The sequence below is a fragment of the Camponotus vicinus genome, unplaced genomic scaffold (assembly GCF_025532165.1).
Source record: "Camponotus vicinus isolate PSW18456_S1 unplaced genomic scaffold, iyCamVici1.0 SCAF_2, whole genome shotgun sequence".
NCBI classification, from domain to species: Eukaryota; Metazoa; Arthropoda; class Insecta; order Hymenoptera; family Formicidae; genus Camponotus; species Camponotus vicinus.
In genome coordinates this window covers 2,487,273-2,504,953 of record NW_028141956.1, presented here as the reverse complement: position 1 = coordinate 2,504,953, position 17,681 = coordinate 2,487,273, and positions in this window count along the sequence as shown.

Genomic DNA, 17,681 nt, shown 5'->3' with positions numbered 1-17,681 from the left:
TAAACTGTACGAACTTTTCACGAGTGAATTGTACAAACTGTACAAACTTTTCGCGAGTGAATTGTACAAATTGTACAAACTTTTTACAACGTGTACAACATGGTGGACTAACTCTGATGACCCTGATGATCCTGAGAGGAGGAGGAAGCCTAGAAAAAGTATCAGGCATGGGCTGATAATAATTCTTTGTAATATTAATTATTTTTTGTGCGCTGCTATAATTTTGATTTTATATTTGTATGTTATAAATTAGCTTCAATAACATTAATTCTGTTGCGCATCGTTCGGTGAATGATAAATTTTGTTTTATTTTCAATTAATTTGCGGATCAATGAAAATTGTACCTCAAATAATGTGTATCTGGGGATATATATTTTTTTTCCTTAGCAATAACATACAAATATTAAACAAAATATAGACAAAATATATAATATCATAGATTCGTTGCCTTAACTTTTAGATAATGTAATAATTGCGCACAATGAACTCTGAGTCTCAATTTTGACACATTTAATAATTAAATTTCTTTTATAAGTGCTTAAAATAAAATTTTATTTGGAAGGATTTTTACAATTTCTTATATATATAGTATATATATTTTAAAATTTTTCTCTTTAAAAAAAATGTACTTTTAAATAACAATTAAAGGAAAAAGAAAAATATATTCAAAATAAAAATAAATGATATTTACTCTATAATTTTGAACAAAATGGATATGAAATATTTGTTTCGATTATCACGCGAGCTTTATAAAATAGTTTTGAGATATGGCTTATGAGTAACTCGGCGTCCACTGGCGGAGGGTTAAAATGGATAGGCTAGAAAAAAATATTATAACCTAAATATATATGATCGTTTATCTTTCGCGACCTGAATGTTGTATGCGTTTAATAAACGACCGCAATGTTTTACATTCGTAAACGGGCATAAAAATTTTTATACTTATTTGCCGACGATTATAATCAACCGGCAATAAAGAAAGTTTTCCTCTCCTTTCTTGATCTTTGATCGAGAACATGGATATGAAGTAACAAGGGGTAGGTCCAAATAACCGGAAGAATGAACATGAGTTACACAAGGAAACTTGGAAACTATACATGAAATTTTTTAAATATTGTTTTAAAATAAAATTGTATTAAAGATAAAAAAAATAATCTTATTATGCATTCGTCTTTATAAAACCATATAAAAGAAAACTTATAAATGTTTAACTGCTCTTAATTTAAAAAATATTATTAACAATAAATATAAATAAATTTTCTTGATATTAAAAAAGCAAGAATATAATTCTGGACTAGTCTTATTATATGAACAGGAATCATGTAACGTAATAGAGTTTTATATTTGGAGACTTATCCTTGATATTTATAATTGTTACAAAATTAATCATGTGAAATTACACGTTATAAAAAGTTACTGATACATCCGGAAGAATGAACACGAGTTACAGGAGGAAACTTGGAAATTATACGTGTATGTGTGAAATTTTTTCAAACGTTATAAAATAAAATTGTACCAAAGATAAAAAATAAGACCTTATTCGCCTTTATAATGTCGCATAAAAGAAACCTTTTAAATGTTACTGTTTAATTACCCTTTTAATTTGAAGAATATTTTTGATATAAATAATTTTCTTGATGTTAGAAAACCAAGAATACTATTCTGGATTCGTATTCTTACTGTATAAACAGGAATCATGTACGTAACAGAGTTTTACATTTCAATACTCCTGATACTTATAATTGTTACAAGATTAATCACATGTGACATAACATGACACGTTATAAAAAAATTACTAGTCCATCATATCACGCGTCATAAATTATAAATATGAAACACGTTGCAGCAATAAGAGTAGCTCGCAAATATGTTGTAGCAAAATAGCGTAGCAGAGCTTGGCCCGTTGAGAATTGCTGACGTTTAAATATATTATTTGGCGCGCGTGACGTAGAACGCGCGCACTCTATGCGTTTTCTCTTCCTTCGTGTATCCGCCAGAATAGAATTTTATATGGCGAGGAAAGGAGGCGAGGACGACTCTACGCGACTGCGATATCGTACTTCTGCAGATGAAAATAGCACGGCAACACAGTATATTGCGTACTTGAAGAAAACGTCTCGCGAGCGGAGCGATCGAGTATGCATCCAAATTACGCATCTTGCATATTTATATAGTCTGAGAAAAATATCATATCTTATTTCTTGCTTTTTCAATACACACACTGAGAAAAATCGTTTGATTGTATCAACAAGACGTATCTGACAGAAGGCATTTTGCTTAAACCAAGTAGAATTTCTAGTTATCATAATAAGACTCGATTTTTTATAACTAGAACGTTTAATAGACTTTACTACAAGGATTTGGTTAGTATTTTCTAGTTGGATCTATAAAACTTCTTGTTATATTAATTAAACATGAACAGAGCCATTTTTTTTATAAATTTAGTATTATTACCAAGAAAATTTGATAAATTTAACAGGAAGAAATTAATCATACTCATTTCTGGTAATTCCTAAAGAAATTCTGATTCGTCCATTTTTCAATAGACATACTGGACATACTTAAATCTAGATTTCTAATTAATGCAATCAGATTTTTTTCTCAGTGCATGCACGCACATACAAATGATATCTCTAGTGACTCTAATAGTTCTGGGCTGCCGGATTTATTGGCTAAGCGAGGACCCGCCATTATCCATGATTCGGAATATCTCAAAAAGTTACGAAAGAAGGTAGTGAATCTTGTGATTAGCGAAGTTTGTGATTGAGTTTTGAATTTGTTGGGAGATTTATTTCAAGTTTGTCAAGAAATTCATGATTACGAGTTGCACTGGCCATTTTTGCGCTCCACGTTCTTACATACACAGAGGTAAATGTAATACTTGTGCAACAAGAGAGTTTCAGTTCTCTCGTAATACAGTACTTTGATTGTCTTCGGAAAGAGAGAGAGACAGAGGGAGAAGGAGAAAGAGACAAAACATTAAGTTTTCTCCGCTCTGGAAACAATGCTGAAATTTAATGACAGCGGTAAGCTCTCACAAGAATCTTATTAATGATTACTTCCCTCCATGAAAACTACAGTTCCATTATAACTGTTCTTCGTAAATGTATAGTTTCTTGTAAATCGCATTTTACGTTACGTTACATTAAACATTCATCGTAGTAGTCGAGGATTAAATTCGATTCTTGCAAACGCCTCGAATTACATCCTTGTTGTTCCGGAAGTGCGATATATCCTTTGCGATCGAATTTAGCATCAGAGAACACGAATACATTGTAATTCGATGCATTAGAGGGGGATGCAAATCGGTCGGAGATCGGAAGAAAATTACACGAGGCCTAGCATCCGCTGCATATATTGAATTCTAAATATTCGTGTATTACGTATGCGTTAAGAAGCCGAAAAGGTACGCTGTTTACAGAGAACGGCACCGTATTTACGTATCACGTACAAATGCACATCCTTCGATACGCGCAAAAGGGGCTGATGCATCGCAGCTTTCAGCATCAAAGTTCTAAGACGAGTCATTGAGATGCAGACGTCGGACACCCCCCCCTCGCGTTCTTCCGGCTTTTCCCTAGCCAGGCGTTTTCCCACCGCTTCACAAGTCAATACGAATTCCTTTGAGTTTGAATACGTTTAATAGCGATAAGATAGATAGAAACAGGGTTATTTCTAGGGTTGCACAAGACTCAAGATAAGACAATATTCGTAAAAATATTGTACTGAAAATTTAGATCTTATCTTGATCTTGTATCTTTGTAGCAAGATTCTTGTCTTGCATTGTCTCGATTTTATTAGCAATTTTTATCTAATACAAAACATATTACATAACATATAATATTATTTAAAATAATATTTAACTTTATTTGTTTATTTTGTTTATGGTATTAATTGTTTTCAAATTTGTTAATGTTTTTTATTATTAAATAAATTTTTTTAAATTTGTACATAATGATAATGATTTTTTCTTTTTAATTTACAAATATATTTATATAAATGAATCTTTTAATCGTATTTCATTAACAATTAGAAAAGATCATATAAAATTTTCTCATGATAAACAAGCTTTACAGGGAAATAATTTACGGAAATTTTGCTAACTCGATATTTAAGCAAAAAGAATGAGAAATTTAATATTTGTGTTGAATAATGAATTAATTTTAATGTAAATAAAATATAGGACTTGAATATAAAGTTTTAAAATATGCCGAATATGGAAAACATTTTAATTAAACAAATATTAAAACACAATATATTATACATAAAACATTGAAACATATTGTGCATATCTGATTTACTCTTATTGTTAGAAAAGACATGGAAAATTGAAATCCGAAATATTGAGTCAAATTCTTTGTTATCGCTCATTTTTTGCGGTTCCTCATCTGTGAAATATTTCGTTTCATACATAACTATCATTGTGAAAAATCGCATATTTTTGATGATTTAAGCGCTTTTAGACACAAGCTCTTTATATGTATTTATTCATTATTGCGAAGAAAGAAACATTTTGAGACTCAACATCAAAGGCGCTTGTAACTTTTTGCCGTCAAATATGAAAATCTACAAAGGCAAAGTTAAAAAACTTCATAATAGTTTTATCGGAAGCACAGTTTTATCGAGTGGAAGCGTACTTTTATCAAAAATGTTGAACCGACTCGGAAAATTGAATTTTTCTTTTATTTTCTATGGAAAAAAGCTTATACTATGAATATGATTATAATAAATATTTCATCACATATGATATTTGATGTAACATCATAATTAAAATATCTTTCCGTACTTAATGGAAAAATGGCAAAGTTTTTGAAATATTTTTCCATTTCCTCTCTCTCTCCCTCTCTCTCTCTCTTTTTCTCTAACTCTATCTGTGTTTTAGTCTTCTTGTTAAATTAACTTCTAATTGAATTAAGAGCATATATAAGCTGTTTGAGCTCCGAATAGCCGCATCAAAATCTAATAAAAATAAAATTTGCCAATTATATGCCAATTTTTGTATATAATTTTTTAACACTTTAGATTATTTCATAGAATTATAAAATAATGTAATAAAACAATTTAAACAGATTTTCTCGAAGTGAAATATACGTATTTTGTTAAATGATATAATGAGCTTGATTAAATTCTTTAATACAGCTAAAAATTATAACGTAAATCACACTGGATACAATCAATTCAGGACACGATGGTTCGTTATGCGTATTGTTTTACACGTTAAATATTCCAGCAGTAAATTTCCAAAACACTTCAATGTCATTCTTATCATGTCTCATTTGTCGAAGGCTTGCCTTGAAATAATCCATTTGGTTGCTCGATAATTCATCGTTTTAACGACGTCGTAGTGACGTTATTCGCCGAATCTGCGCGTGACGAACGGATTGAAATCGAGGCCAGGATGAAAATTACATCGAGTTATATTCGCGGTCGATTCGCCCAAATGTTCTTTTCCGCCATGTCGCGTAGATGGGAAATGATTGGCTAAGATTAACCGCAAATCGAATAAAAGAGTTTCGTCTGGCACGTCGACCCGATTGTCTTAATTTAAATGGAATTACATATTGTCAAGATAGAAAAATATAAAATATTAATTATGCATTCCTTTCCGCAATTGCTATGAAACTCAAGTAAGTTTTAGCTGTATATCTAAGAAAACATTTATTAATTTGAAAAAGAAGAGATTAAATTACCAATTATGTTCCTTGAATAGCTGACTATTAATTTCTTCTTCCGAGCTGCTCGCGAAAAGTCACTTTTATCAAGAGACGGTAGTGTATTACGCCAAGTTCACTCGCAGAGAGAGGCACCTCGTGTATTTATACGCGAGTCGGATAGTTGAAAGTAAGATTATCAGATTTCAACGGTTGAGCAAACCGAATTCTTATTAGGCTTAATCGATAAAGCGAGTTTGAATTGTATAAAGAAAATGTTTTTTTTTTGCGTTGCGTGATCTATAAACGGAGATATCATGGTGCAATATTAAAAAATGAAAAATTTATTTAAAAATTAAAAACTAAAAATTAATATTGGAAATTAAAAGAACTATTTTGTATAACATTTTTCAATTAAGATATTTCTATTTAAACTTGTACAAGTTTTTATCCTTAGTTGGCGCAATTTTTTATATCACTATTTTTGTAGACAATACACACAACAATTGAATACAATTAATGCGTCAACTTGACGCCCTTTTTTTAAAAAAATTAGTTTTTAGGGATTACGATTGACAAGCGCTTAAAAAGAAAATGAATGTCACATTAATTTTTCTCAAACAATTATTGTGTACACACATTTTTATACATATATTTTTTTCTCTTTTTTTCTCTTTAATAAAAATTCCCTTTAATAAAAATTCTCTCTGCCAAAAATTGCACAAGCTGATATAAATATTAAGAGTGTCTCATATGTGCATTTAAAAGACATAGCGGTATCTTCCAGCGGATGGTACGCAGTTGTGAATGATTGAAATTAGAATTTCATGCCGCAATTTCTCCCGGACGACCCGCCAAAAACTCGGTCGCGATGTGCATGAAATTTTAATTTTAATTAATTGATGTCGTGATGTTGCGCACAAAAGCAGATTTAGGATAGGTTAGGCGCTCCCAGATACGGATGTGTCAGTTTTATTGTATACGTATGCATGTGTATGTGTATTAGACATTATATATTTCCCTATTATATAAATTTATTATGCAAATATATTAATATATTAAATTTGAAAGATGAATGAATGTCCAAAACAATATGTAAGTTTTAATTGTGCGATGCATTCGGGAATTGGATTATGAAAAGACGATTGTCCGTAAATATCATCGTGTTTTATCCATAAGTATAATCATTATGTTTTATAAAATATAATTATGTGTTTTATACGTTAAAGAAAGAAGAGAAAGAAAATATAAAAATAAAACGCAACAATAATCGAGAATTTCAAATTATTAACACACATATAATACAACAGGGAAAGATAATTATATATAGATTATATATATATATATATATATATATATAAAAATATATATATTAAAATTATCTATATAATATATATATATATATATATATATATATATATATATATTATATAGATAATTTTAATTTAACTATAACGCTGTTTATTATATTCGATTATCTATGATTTACTCATATAATTATAACTATAATTATTTATGAGAATTCTGCAATAATAATTATTAATTCCAGAATCATGAAATCTCATTATATTTATCCTACTAACTACATTAAATATTTATTTAGTCTGCATGTAGTAGCTTCTTGATAATCATCATAATTAATTAAATAGGTACCGGAAAAAAAATAATTAGCAATATTTATAAATAATAGAAGAATCCTGGATTTCTTACATTTTAGAAAATAAAAAATTGCAAAAATAAGAAATAGATTTACAAAGCTTAAAAATGCAATTATATTCTTTTATGGAATGTATATAAATAAATAATCTCACTTGTTTAGTTTAGCGGAAAAAAATTTATTTTTGTATTTGATAGAATACACTGAAAAAATTGTATTCTCAACTTAAGAATATGCCACTTATCTTTAGAATATATACTAAAATAGGCGCCAAGAGGAGATCTTCTTGGCGCCTATTTTAGTAGCATAGTAGTGGCATAGTCTTAAGTTGAGAATACAATTTTTTCAGTGTATGTATGATTATTTATAGGTTAATCTTCGTAGATTTAATATTTTGCAGATTTTCAACATTTCGCAATCATTACAATACATTTCGTAAATTCGCAGCGTGGTATTTTTTATCGTGTAAAGACGGCTAATGATATCCATCGGTTCGGCCACGCAGGAACCTTGATGCACGTTAAATCAATATTTCCCAGTCGACGTTACAATGCCGTCGGTACACAATGGGAAACGCAACAAGTATGCGTTGGGGGGGAGGTCGTGTCACGACGAAGTACGCGCATTTAAATTGCCTGATTAATTAATTGCCGGATTTGCTCGCAAGTATTATAGTCACGGTCGTGTCACTGATGGCCAGTGAAATCAGCGTTTTTTCCGCATTTTTCAAAATTGATAGGTCCATTTAGTCGTAAATTAATAAACGGCGGCTATGAAACGGCGTTTTTTTTATTCTTCCTTGTGTGACATCGACACTTTCGATGGATAAAAACTTAGCGATCGTATAAATAAACGTATCTCATTTTAGGTTCATCACAATTTCGTTCTTTCTTAGCAAAATTATACACATGCATAAAATGCACAATTGAAGAAAAGTGAGCAAATAATTTAAATGAATGCAACCCTAAAATAGGTATATTGCTTTTCAGCTGGTACTATTTCGCGAAACTACAGAAAACAATCGTGATATTGCACAAAAGTTTTCATTTTTATGGACCAACCACACCTCCGATATCGGAAATTATCGCGCGATCCGAATGGTTATTGTCGATTGGATATAAAATCTTTAATACCACTCTCTAATACGGCATTGTTCACTTCTACGAAATATCTCGTAAGCTTTCAATGCACTATTTTCGAACAACATATGTGATCAAACTCGTATATTAAATATACTCTAGTCTATCCATCAATAATTGAATTTTGAGCGATTAAATACTTTTCAACTTTCCTAAATTATTTAAAAAAGTTATAATACGTCATGTGTATAAATCTCCTTGTATTTTATTTATTTATTTATTTATAATTTTTTGCGGAATAATAAATGAATTAATAAATAGAGGATGAATAAAATTATTTATCTTCTGTTATATCTTATGCTTGATTTTTGGTCGCGAATTTGATGGTCGAAGTTTTATCGAGAGTAGCAAATTTATGAGGCAAGAGAAAGGATGGATCGAAATATTCCCGACGCTGAGAAGAAAAACAGGATCCTTTCCCATCGCATCACAAAAGCAGAACGGCTGATGAGCTTTCGCTATTTCGATCAGATTCGAGCGCGTCGATCGCCGATATTTGCCGTATTATCGATATAATCCTGACGAAGAATTCGCTTCCATCGGATGCCGAAGAATGCGGGGGACACACGTAAAACAAATTCCATTCTTTTCATCAAGACCGCCGGATTTCTCGCGACATTAGTATCGGTCTTGCCTCTCTCGAGCTTGCTACGTCCATCTACCTCGTAAAATCTAACGTTCTAAATTTATCGAACTGTTGATTAAAAAAAAAGCATCGGTTTTAATCCTCGGATTATCAAGCTTCAAATACTTAAATACAAATCTTTCATATTTCTTTTTTTCTTTCCTATATTTCTATAAATATAGAAAAAAGTAATGGCATAATATATCGAGAAATTCTTGCGACGCATGTAAAAGTCAGTTTGGTACTAAAATTAACGATCGAACAGACACATATCGATCGACATCGATGAACATTTACAGGAGTGATTTACAGAACGTATCAATCAGAGCGTCAACGAATAAAATATCGGATTTCGATATTTTTTTCGGCTCGCGAGACTGTTATTCAGACGATCATGAGGGAAATACTCGCGTCACGAGAATGGTAAGGAACGTATTTTTCTAGTAATGATAGCGTGTTTTGAAATCTATCTGCACTTCTGTGCAATCGTGAAACGCACTTATGGCATTACCCGTTTGTTACAGAACGTTATAACGAGGATTGAATATTGTAAAAATATTGTATTGAAAAGTTTCAAAAACTTAAATCGTGTCTTGGTTTTGAATGAATTTTTGTAGCAAAAATCTGATCTTCTCTTGCATTGTCTCGATTTTTTAATACCGAACGATTATTTGAAATAATATTTATACATGATCTTTACAACAATTTGAGATAATTATTACTATTTATTTCATTTATTTATTTTCCAAAAAACACAGTATATATTCATTGCCTGTACATAAACGTATTTGCAGATGCAAACGCGGTTCACACATCAGAAAACTTTTGCGTACATGTGCTGTACGCAAAGTTTTGTGTAGCTAAATAATTGTGTAAAATTTTATTTATACCGTTTATTTAGTATTACGTTATTGTATAAATTGTTCTTTTTATTAATATAAATGTTTTTATTTATTAAATAAAATTGTTTAAGTTCGTACGTAATTAAAATAAAAATAAAAGAATCGACCTAAAATACTAATAATTATTAAATGATAAAATTGGCAAGTAAGAGGTGCTGTAATTGAAGCATAAGAAAGAAAGACCGATTCTTCTTTGTATATAATAGTATGATTTTTTTCTCATCTAATTAAATCTACAAATATACATATTTCAGCTTATTTAAAAAGTCCACAATCTTGGTGTTATCTTGATGAACTAATTAAAAATCTAGCCTTAATATTGTCTCGAGTTTCGAGATCTCAAGACTAATCTTGGTATCTCGTGCAATCTTACTTACAACTCGACACTTGCTCGAAGGGATGGTTAAGGTCGCCGTTGTTATTTCATAGAGAGAACGGCCCAGGCGAGAAATACGTTTCTCTGTGATGGAGGTGGAGGTGCGGTCGTATATTAGAAGCGCGATGTCCTCACGTCCGCGAAATTTCCCGTCCCGCTTTTACACGTCTCGGCGATATGGATCGCTCGCGTCTGACCAGCGACTCGCCCTTACTACTCGGCGCTCGCTCCCAGGCATATTTCATCGCGATCCGCATACGTATTCCTGTTTCTGTACCCGAGAGTCGTGCCATTGCAGGCGACATCCGCCCATTTTTCAAGAGGCGTAAATAACTTTATTGTTTTCCGAAGCCGGCGTTATGTGTCAAATGTCCCAGAATTGCAAGTGCAATATTTCTTCCAACTGATTCTTTCTTTTTTTCTTGAAAATGAGACTTTTATTGGATAAATTTTGAATAAGGCTCTGGCCATTCTTTTTTACAAGTACTTTTTTTACTAGTATTGCATTATAATGTAATGTGATAACACGAAATAATTAGAAAATAAAAAAATTTAATAAAATTATATAATATATTTAATAAAATATATAATTATTTAATAATTATATATATATATATATATATATATATATATATATGTATAATTTAATAAATTTTGATAAAAAAATTACATAGAGCATATTATATGCAGATTAGCTTTAAGGGGGGAAGACCCTCCAGACAACAGGTTTTTCAATAATTTTTTACAAAAAACTGAGAGTATTTATTACATTGAATGAAATTACATATTGACATTGATGTTCAAATGTATACACACAAATTTTTTTATAAGAAAAGAAAACAAAATGGCGGCGCTACAGCTGCTCAAACTTGGCTCCTTCAATTTGCGCTGTGGAATGCCCAGCCCCTTGTAGTCAACTGAAATCAACCAATCAAAAGTTTTTCATTAAAATAAGTTATTTCGCTTTGTATGTACCTATTTTTAACGAAAAAAAAAAAATGAAAATTTGAACACAAAAATAAAAAAATTACACTTTTTTTTTTATAAACAAATTGTTAAAAACAATATTTTTAGTAATAATTATTACTAAAAATATTGTTTTTAACAATTTAATTTTTTTCTTTTTGTGTTCAAATTTTCTTTTTTTTTTTTTTCGTTAAAAATAGGTACATACAAAGCGAAATAACTTATTTTAATGAAAAACTTTTGATTGGTTGATTTCAGTTGACTACAAGGGGCTGGGCATTCCACAGCGCAAATTGAAGGAGCCAAGTTTGAGCAGCTGTAGCGCCGCCATTTTGTTTTTTTTTCTTATAAAAAAATTTGTGTGTATACATTTGAACATCAATGTCAATATGTAATTTCATTCAATGTAATAAATACTCTCAGTTTTTTGTAAAAAATTATTGAAAAACCTGTTGTCTGGAGGGTCTTCCCCCCTTAAGGCGCGTCTGTCAAAATTTATTTTCTAATCCATTTTATTACATATTACAGTTAAATTAAAATATAATTATGAGATAATTATGCAAATCGGCAATCACTTATCAATGCCGTGACGAGACCGCGTTAATTCGGGAGATACAAGCTTGCGGTTTCACCGCTCTGCGATTAGAATTTAAAAATTCATATCCAGTCTCTACCAGTCTGCCGTGGACGATTGCACAGGCGGTGGAAAACCACGTGCCGTGTCGGCGGAAAATGAATCTCTCCTGGCGGCGAAGGGAAAGAGAGGTTCCACGATGTAAATATGACGTAAAGCATACAAATATAGTTCTCGCCTAGCGGAATCTTCTCTTGTATAATAAACGCTCGAGACAGTTAGTCTTCAAGTGTCTGTAGCGCTTCTGCTCTTCTCAATGTTCAGGAGTGCGAGTCGAGTAGTAAGAGAAAGTCACTGGTCAGACAATCCGTATCGCCGGAATGATGGACCGGAGTATATCTCCTTAGCGCAAGCAAATCGAGTAACGTCTGATATCGGTTTATCACGTAAATGCGAAATTCTTTGCGAAGTTTAGTTATATTACATCGACCTTGTGTAATGTAAATCACGCATGATATTTTGATATAAAGATATCGCACCTAGACAGGGTGTTTACTCAAATTTAAAAGAAATTTCCTGATTTTCTGGATATTTTTAATCAAAATATCAGATGAATAGAATATTTTAAAATTTTATTTATGCTTTTTAAAATAAGATTTTTTCTTGAATTCGTTTTTACTTATACGAAGGAAAAACTCAGAATCATTTAAGTTTCAAGTTTCAGATTTGCAAATGTACTGAAAAAAATTTGAATAGCTTTTAAAGATAAACATTTTTCATTTGCCTAACATTTTCATTCTTTTATCATTAAAAATTACAATAAAAAATATGTATTGCATATTTAATATTTTGTTAAGAAATATACTTTGAATATATATAAACAGAGAGAGATATATATTTCAATTCACTTGCCGACTACAACATAAGAAAAAAAAATGATCGAAGAGAGGATTTCTTTATAAGCTCGTCGAATCCCAATAAAATTCCACGAGAATCCTCTGATTTTTCCACAAAAGAAAACCTTGGGAATTCCAGGCTTCCCAGGGAGCAGGCACCCTGGAAAAACATGAATATTGTGCGAGATACGCGTTTCAAGTTTTCTTTTTCATGAAAGAGCCGTAAATCTTTTAAATCGCTTCGTATTAAATTCGTTATCAATTTATACCAATTTGCAGATTTCCCTGATGATACGCTCGCGTTATCGCGCTTATCGTCGGATCGATTGAGCGATCGTATCGTGTCAGGGAATGAATCGACCGCGCTTGATTACCGGCGCGTTTTACGCGACCGCCGTATTGTGTATCCGCGGGATTGTGCGAAGTTTAAATTGATATTGCCTCGTTGCGTGATGCATGAAGGCGGCATTGTTTTTCTTAATATTAATCTCGCGCCGCGCCGCGCAAGTTCAACCGCGGAATTATGTTGCCGTGCAATTCAGCAGCGGCCTGGTTAGTTAGTAACGCGGTTAGATTGTGCGATGATGTTCTCTCTCCCTCTCTCTGTTCGAGAGAGAGAGAGCTTTATCCCATTTCTAATATACTATCGCGGATGAAATACTATATGTATAGCGGAAATGGCATGGTATCGCTTCTAACACGTGTATCTACCAACGATTTGCTATCGCAAATCCAGAGAATGAAGCTCCAAATTTTTATTATATCATTGCTTCATATTAATAATTTTTTTCTTTATTAATTCTTAAATTCCGAATTATGTTTTTATCCTCTGTACTCGATTTTGTATCAAATAGCCCAACAGTTTATTACTCTTCTCCTGGAACTGTATGTTGACCATTTTTTTTTTTACAGTAAGAGCACCTTTGCTCGGTCCTTTTGTTGCGATTTATTGCACGGCAAATATCTAAGCGGCATACGCTCAGACCACCCACGCAACAATGGCTAGGTATACCTAAATGGGAAGTGTACTTAGGACATCGGAATCTGTCGCGTAAGAGGAGCGGAATGGGAGAAAAAGGACGGGCGGAGAGCGGGCGAGAGAAGCGGAAACGGTTTTAAGGTCTTTATCGTCGGCGTTTAATGACCCCGCGGAACGAGCACGGGTTTATCTAGGGATCTTTATATTGCTTCTTTCCGCTCTAACGTTGGGATGTAATACTAGATTAAGAGATTATTGAACGAGTCTACTTCGCGAAGTTACGAAACATTCTCGCGGATTAAATGCTATTCCTTAGTTCAAACTTTAGCAAGCCGCAGCACGATAAAATTCATTCGATGAAAAAATAACATTTATTATGGATAAGGAATTAAACGGCTTTGAAATGAAATCAACGGAATAAATACACGTCCAGAGCAAAAAGCTTTTTAATATACAAGATAATTAAAAAAATTTAATAAATTATACCATATTTTTTATACCATTACATAAATATTGAAATATACAAGATCGTATTTCAATATAAATTGATAAATATTCTCGATTAGGTGTTTATTTCTTTAGGTTTACTCAAGCGCCAGTTCTTATAAAATTGCGTTATATTCTTTTTATAATACATTTTTAGATATACATTTTGTTTTATATACCTTTCTTGTAACTTTGACGCATTTGAGAGAGTACAACACAGTTTTTATCGCAGATTTATCCGTCAAAAGTATGTAAATAGCGCAACACGCGGCTGATGCCAAAGTGGTATTTACGCATTAATTCATACAACATCGTAAACACGTCGTTAAATGCTCGGAGCGTAATAGCACTGGGCGGTGAAAGAAAGTATTTATCGTACCCATAATCATAAAGGACGTTGCGTAACTCACGATGGTGAGATTATGAGTTCTTTAAGATAAATTACGAGCTCGAGAAGCAACGCGCACATTTATTATATAGGCCGTGTAATTTTGCAATATTTTATGGTACTAATGCAATACAGATAAACTGCATTGTTTCTATAAAATTGTCGTAACTCTGAAAGGCAAAGTGCGTGAAAATTTTATGCTTTTAAAGTATAAAGGATAATTTTTAAAAATGTCTATCGATATTATTGCACAAAAATTCAACTTGTTAAAAGAATCAAAAAATTATGAAATGTAAAACGAGAAAAATTATTTAAAAAATTACATGTCCATGTAATTTCTTATAAAAAAAATATGAGCTGAAATGTAATTAGAAACAAAATACGAAAAATACAAAAAAAAATTATATTATAATATATAAAAATATCAAATGCAAATTTTAATTATACGATTCTTTTATGCGCATGATATAATTTTTATCTTAATTTTACATGCAATTTTACTTTAAAAAATTATATATCATTAATTAAATATCATAATTGAATATTATAAATATATATCGTAACTAAAAATCCAAATTATGTAAATAAATTGACTGAAACGTATTTAATGGATATGTTTATGTAACTTTTCGAGATTGAAAAAGTACATCGCCGATGGCACTTTTTCAAAAATTTCATCTCTGATTCGGTGGGAGATACCAAAAATTGAATTTATAAATAGCTGGGCTTGGTGAGTGATGATATTAAATGTATATAAACATTTAATATATAGGGTGTCTCTAATTTAAACGTCAAAACTTCGGAAGCGTGTAGAGGATAACCGACCGATAAACTAAGATAAAATGTCGTTTCGAGATTTGCTCGTTTTTGCTCCATTTTGGAGGAAGTTGCAAAAAAGAGAAACAAAAAAGTTTTCGTTTTTTCACTTATTTATTTACACTTATTTGTTCATATTATCATCTATTTAATAAGGATTTGGTTCGTATTTTCTAGTTGATCTATAAAACTTCTTGTTATATTAACTAAACATGGACACAGTGATTCATTTTTTAATTTAGTATTATTATCAAGAAGATTTGGCAAATTTAATAGGAAGAAATTAATCGTACTCATCTCTAATAATTCCTAAAGAAATTCTGATTCGTCCATTTTTCAACAGGCACTGGTTGAATCTAGATTTCTAATTAATACAACCAGATTTTTCTCAGTGTATCTTCATTAAAATAAGTGTAAATAAATAAGAAAAAACGAAAACTTTTGTTTCTCTTTTTGTGATTTTTTCTAAAATGGAGCAAAAATGAGCAAACCTCGAAAAGATTTTTTCTTTAATTTATCAATTTTCTGCACGCACCGCAAATTTAAATTGGGAACACTCTATATATTTCTAGTTGACATAATAGCCGGTTTATATGTTTACATTACCACACTCTCATTCGCAACATGAAAGTGATATATGTATATGTGTCTGTGTGTGTGTGTGTGTGTATGTGTAATATTTCAGTTTACTCTCTAATAATAGCGCTGGATTAAGTAATCCCTTTTTACATTTTGAAACCAAGCTTCAAACACTCAAATACTCATCGCGCAATTAGCGCGAGCTGAGTTCGAATTCATAACGTTGCTGTCACTTTTACGAACCTGACCTCGCGACTCGGGCCGCTGTGTTGCGTGAAATAAATATGCAGATTACGTGGGAATTTAATTGACAAATAAATATGCTGCATGGTGCTCAAAAAACTGCGCCTCTCCACGAAAATCTCGAACGCTTGAAAATCCGTGAATAGTTGAACGCACACGCATACAGAGTGACCATAAATATGCAAACACGTTTAACGTAATGGTAGAAATTCTTCGGCAAGTTTGGAGACTTCTCCTTTTAATATGCAGACAACATTAATGCTCTTTTAATTAGAAACTGGATATTTGTATAATCAAAGGTAGATTTTTCTATCATTTTGCGGTTCAGTGCGTATAACACACGAAACCAACAATATAACAAATCATAATTCTAGTTTGATGTATATGAATTTAAATGCAACAGCATTTTAACTTGATTGTCAGTTATCGAAATATTTTTTGATATTGAATATCGAAAAATTGTAAAAAAAGAATTGGCATTCAATCAGAATTTTGTTAAGCACAGGTTGCTTCCAAATTGATCAAAGTATTTCACGCACCATGAATTTCACGGTGTGTACGTAAATTGCGGCTACATTGTGTGTGTGTGTGTACGTACCGTGACTCCCCGGGCAAGATCAATTAATTCATTTTACTGACAATCACTCGAGTTAATTTACGTGACTAAAATTTGCACGTTTTTTGATACATGATGGACAGTTAAATATTGCATAATTTTTAGTACAATGTCAAAACGATATTAACTCGTTCTGAAATTGTATCCCTTTATAGATGTTGCTCTGACAGGGTAGATCTAATATAAATATTTACGGTGTGTGCGTAAATTGCAATTATATTGTTACACGTAAAGTTAAGTAATAGAGCAATTATAAAATACAACTTTGTGTAACGTAAAAAATGTTATAAGAATATTTAAATAAAAAGTAATGTTACAGTATAATACATAATGTGATGTGAAATCAAAACATTAATAATTAAAATTTGTTTAATTATTAAAATAACAAAACATTTGATATAATATGTAGGTATATAATATTTGCGTGAATTTTTGTTTTCACCACAAATATTATTTATTTTTGATTTAAAATAAATTTGTAATAAAACAAATAAACCAAAGAAACGTTATATGTTCTTTAATCAGTTATTACAGATTTATAAATTACTTAATCTTAAATTAACTTAATCTGGGAGAATGTTCAAATTTGTTTTCGCGTGTGCAGTTCATCCGCTTTTGTGCAGAAGAGTCAAGGGTAGCATCCAAAATCGAAAAAGAACGGAGAATGATTCGCAGCCCTCAAATGGAATCCTTCTATTTGAGGGTTGAATGGAGAGGAAGTTGACGCTGCCAATAAAACGGCACGCGAATGTCGTAATGCATCCGGTAGAGCCGAGCGAATGGCGAAA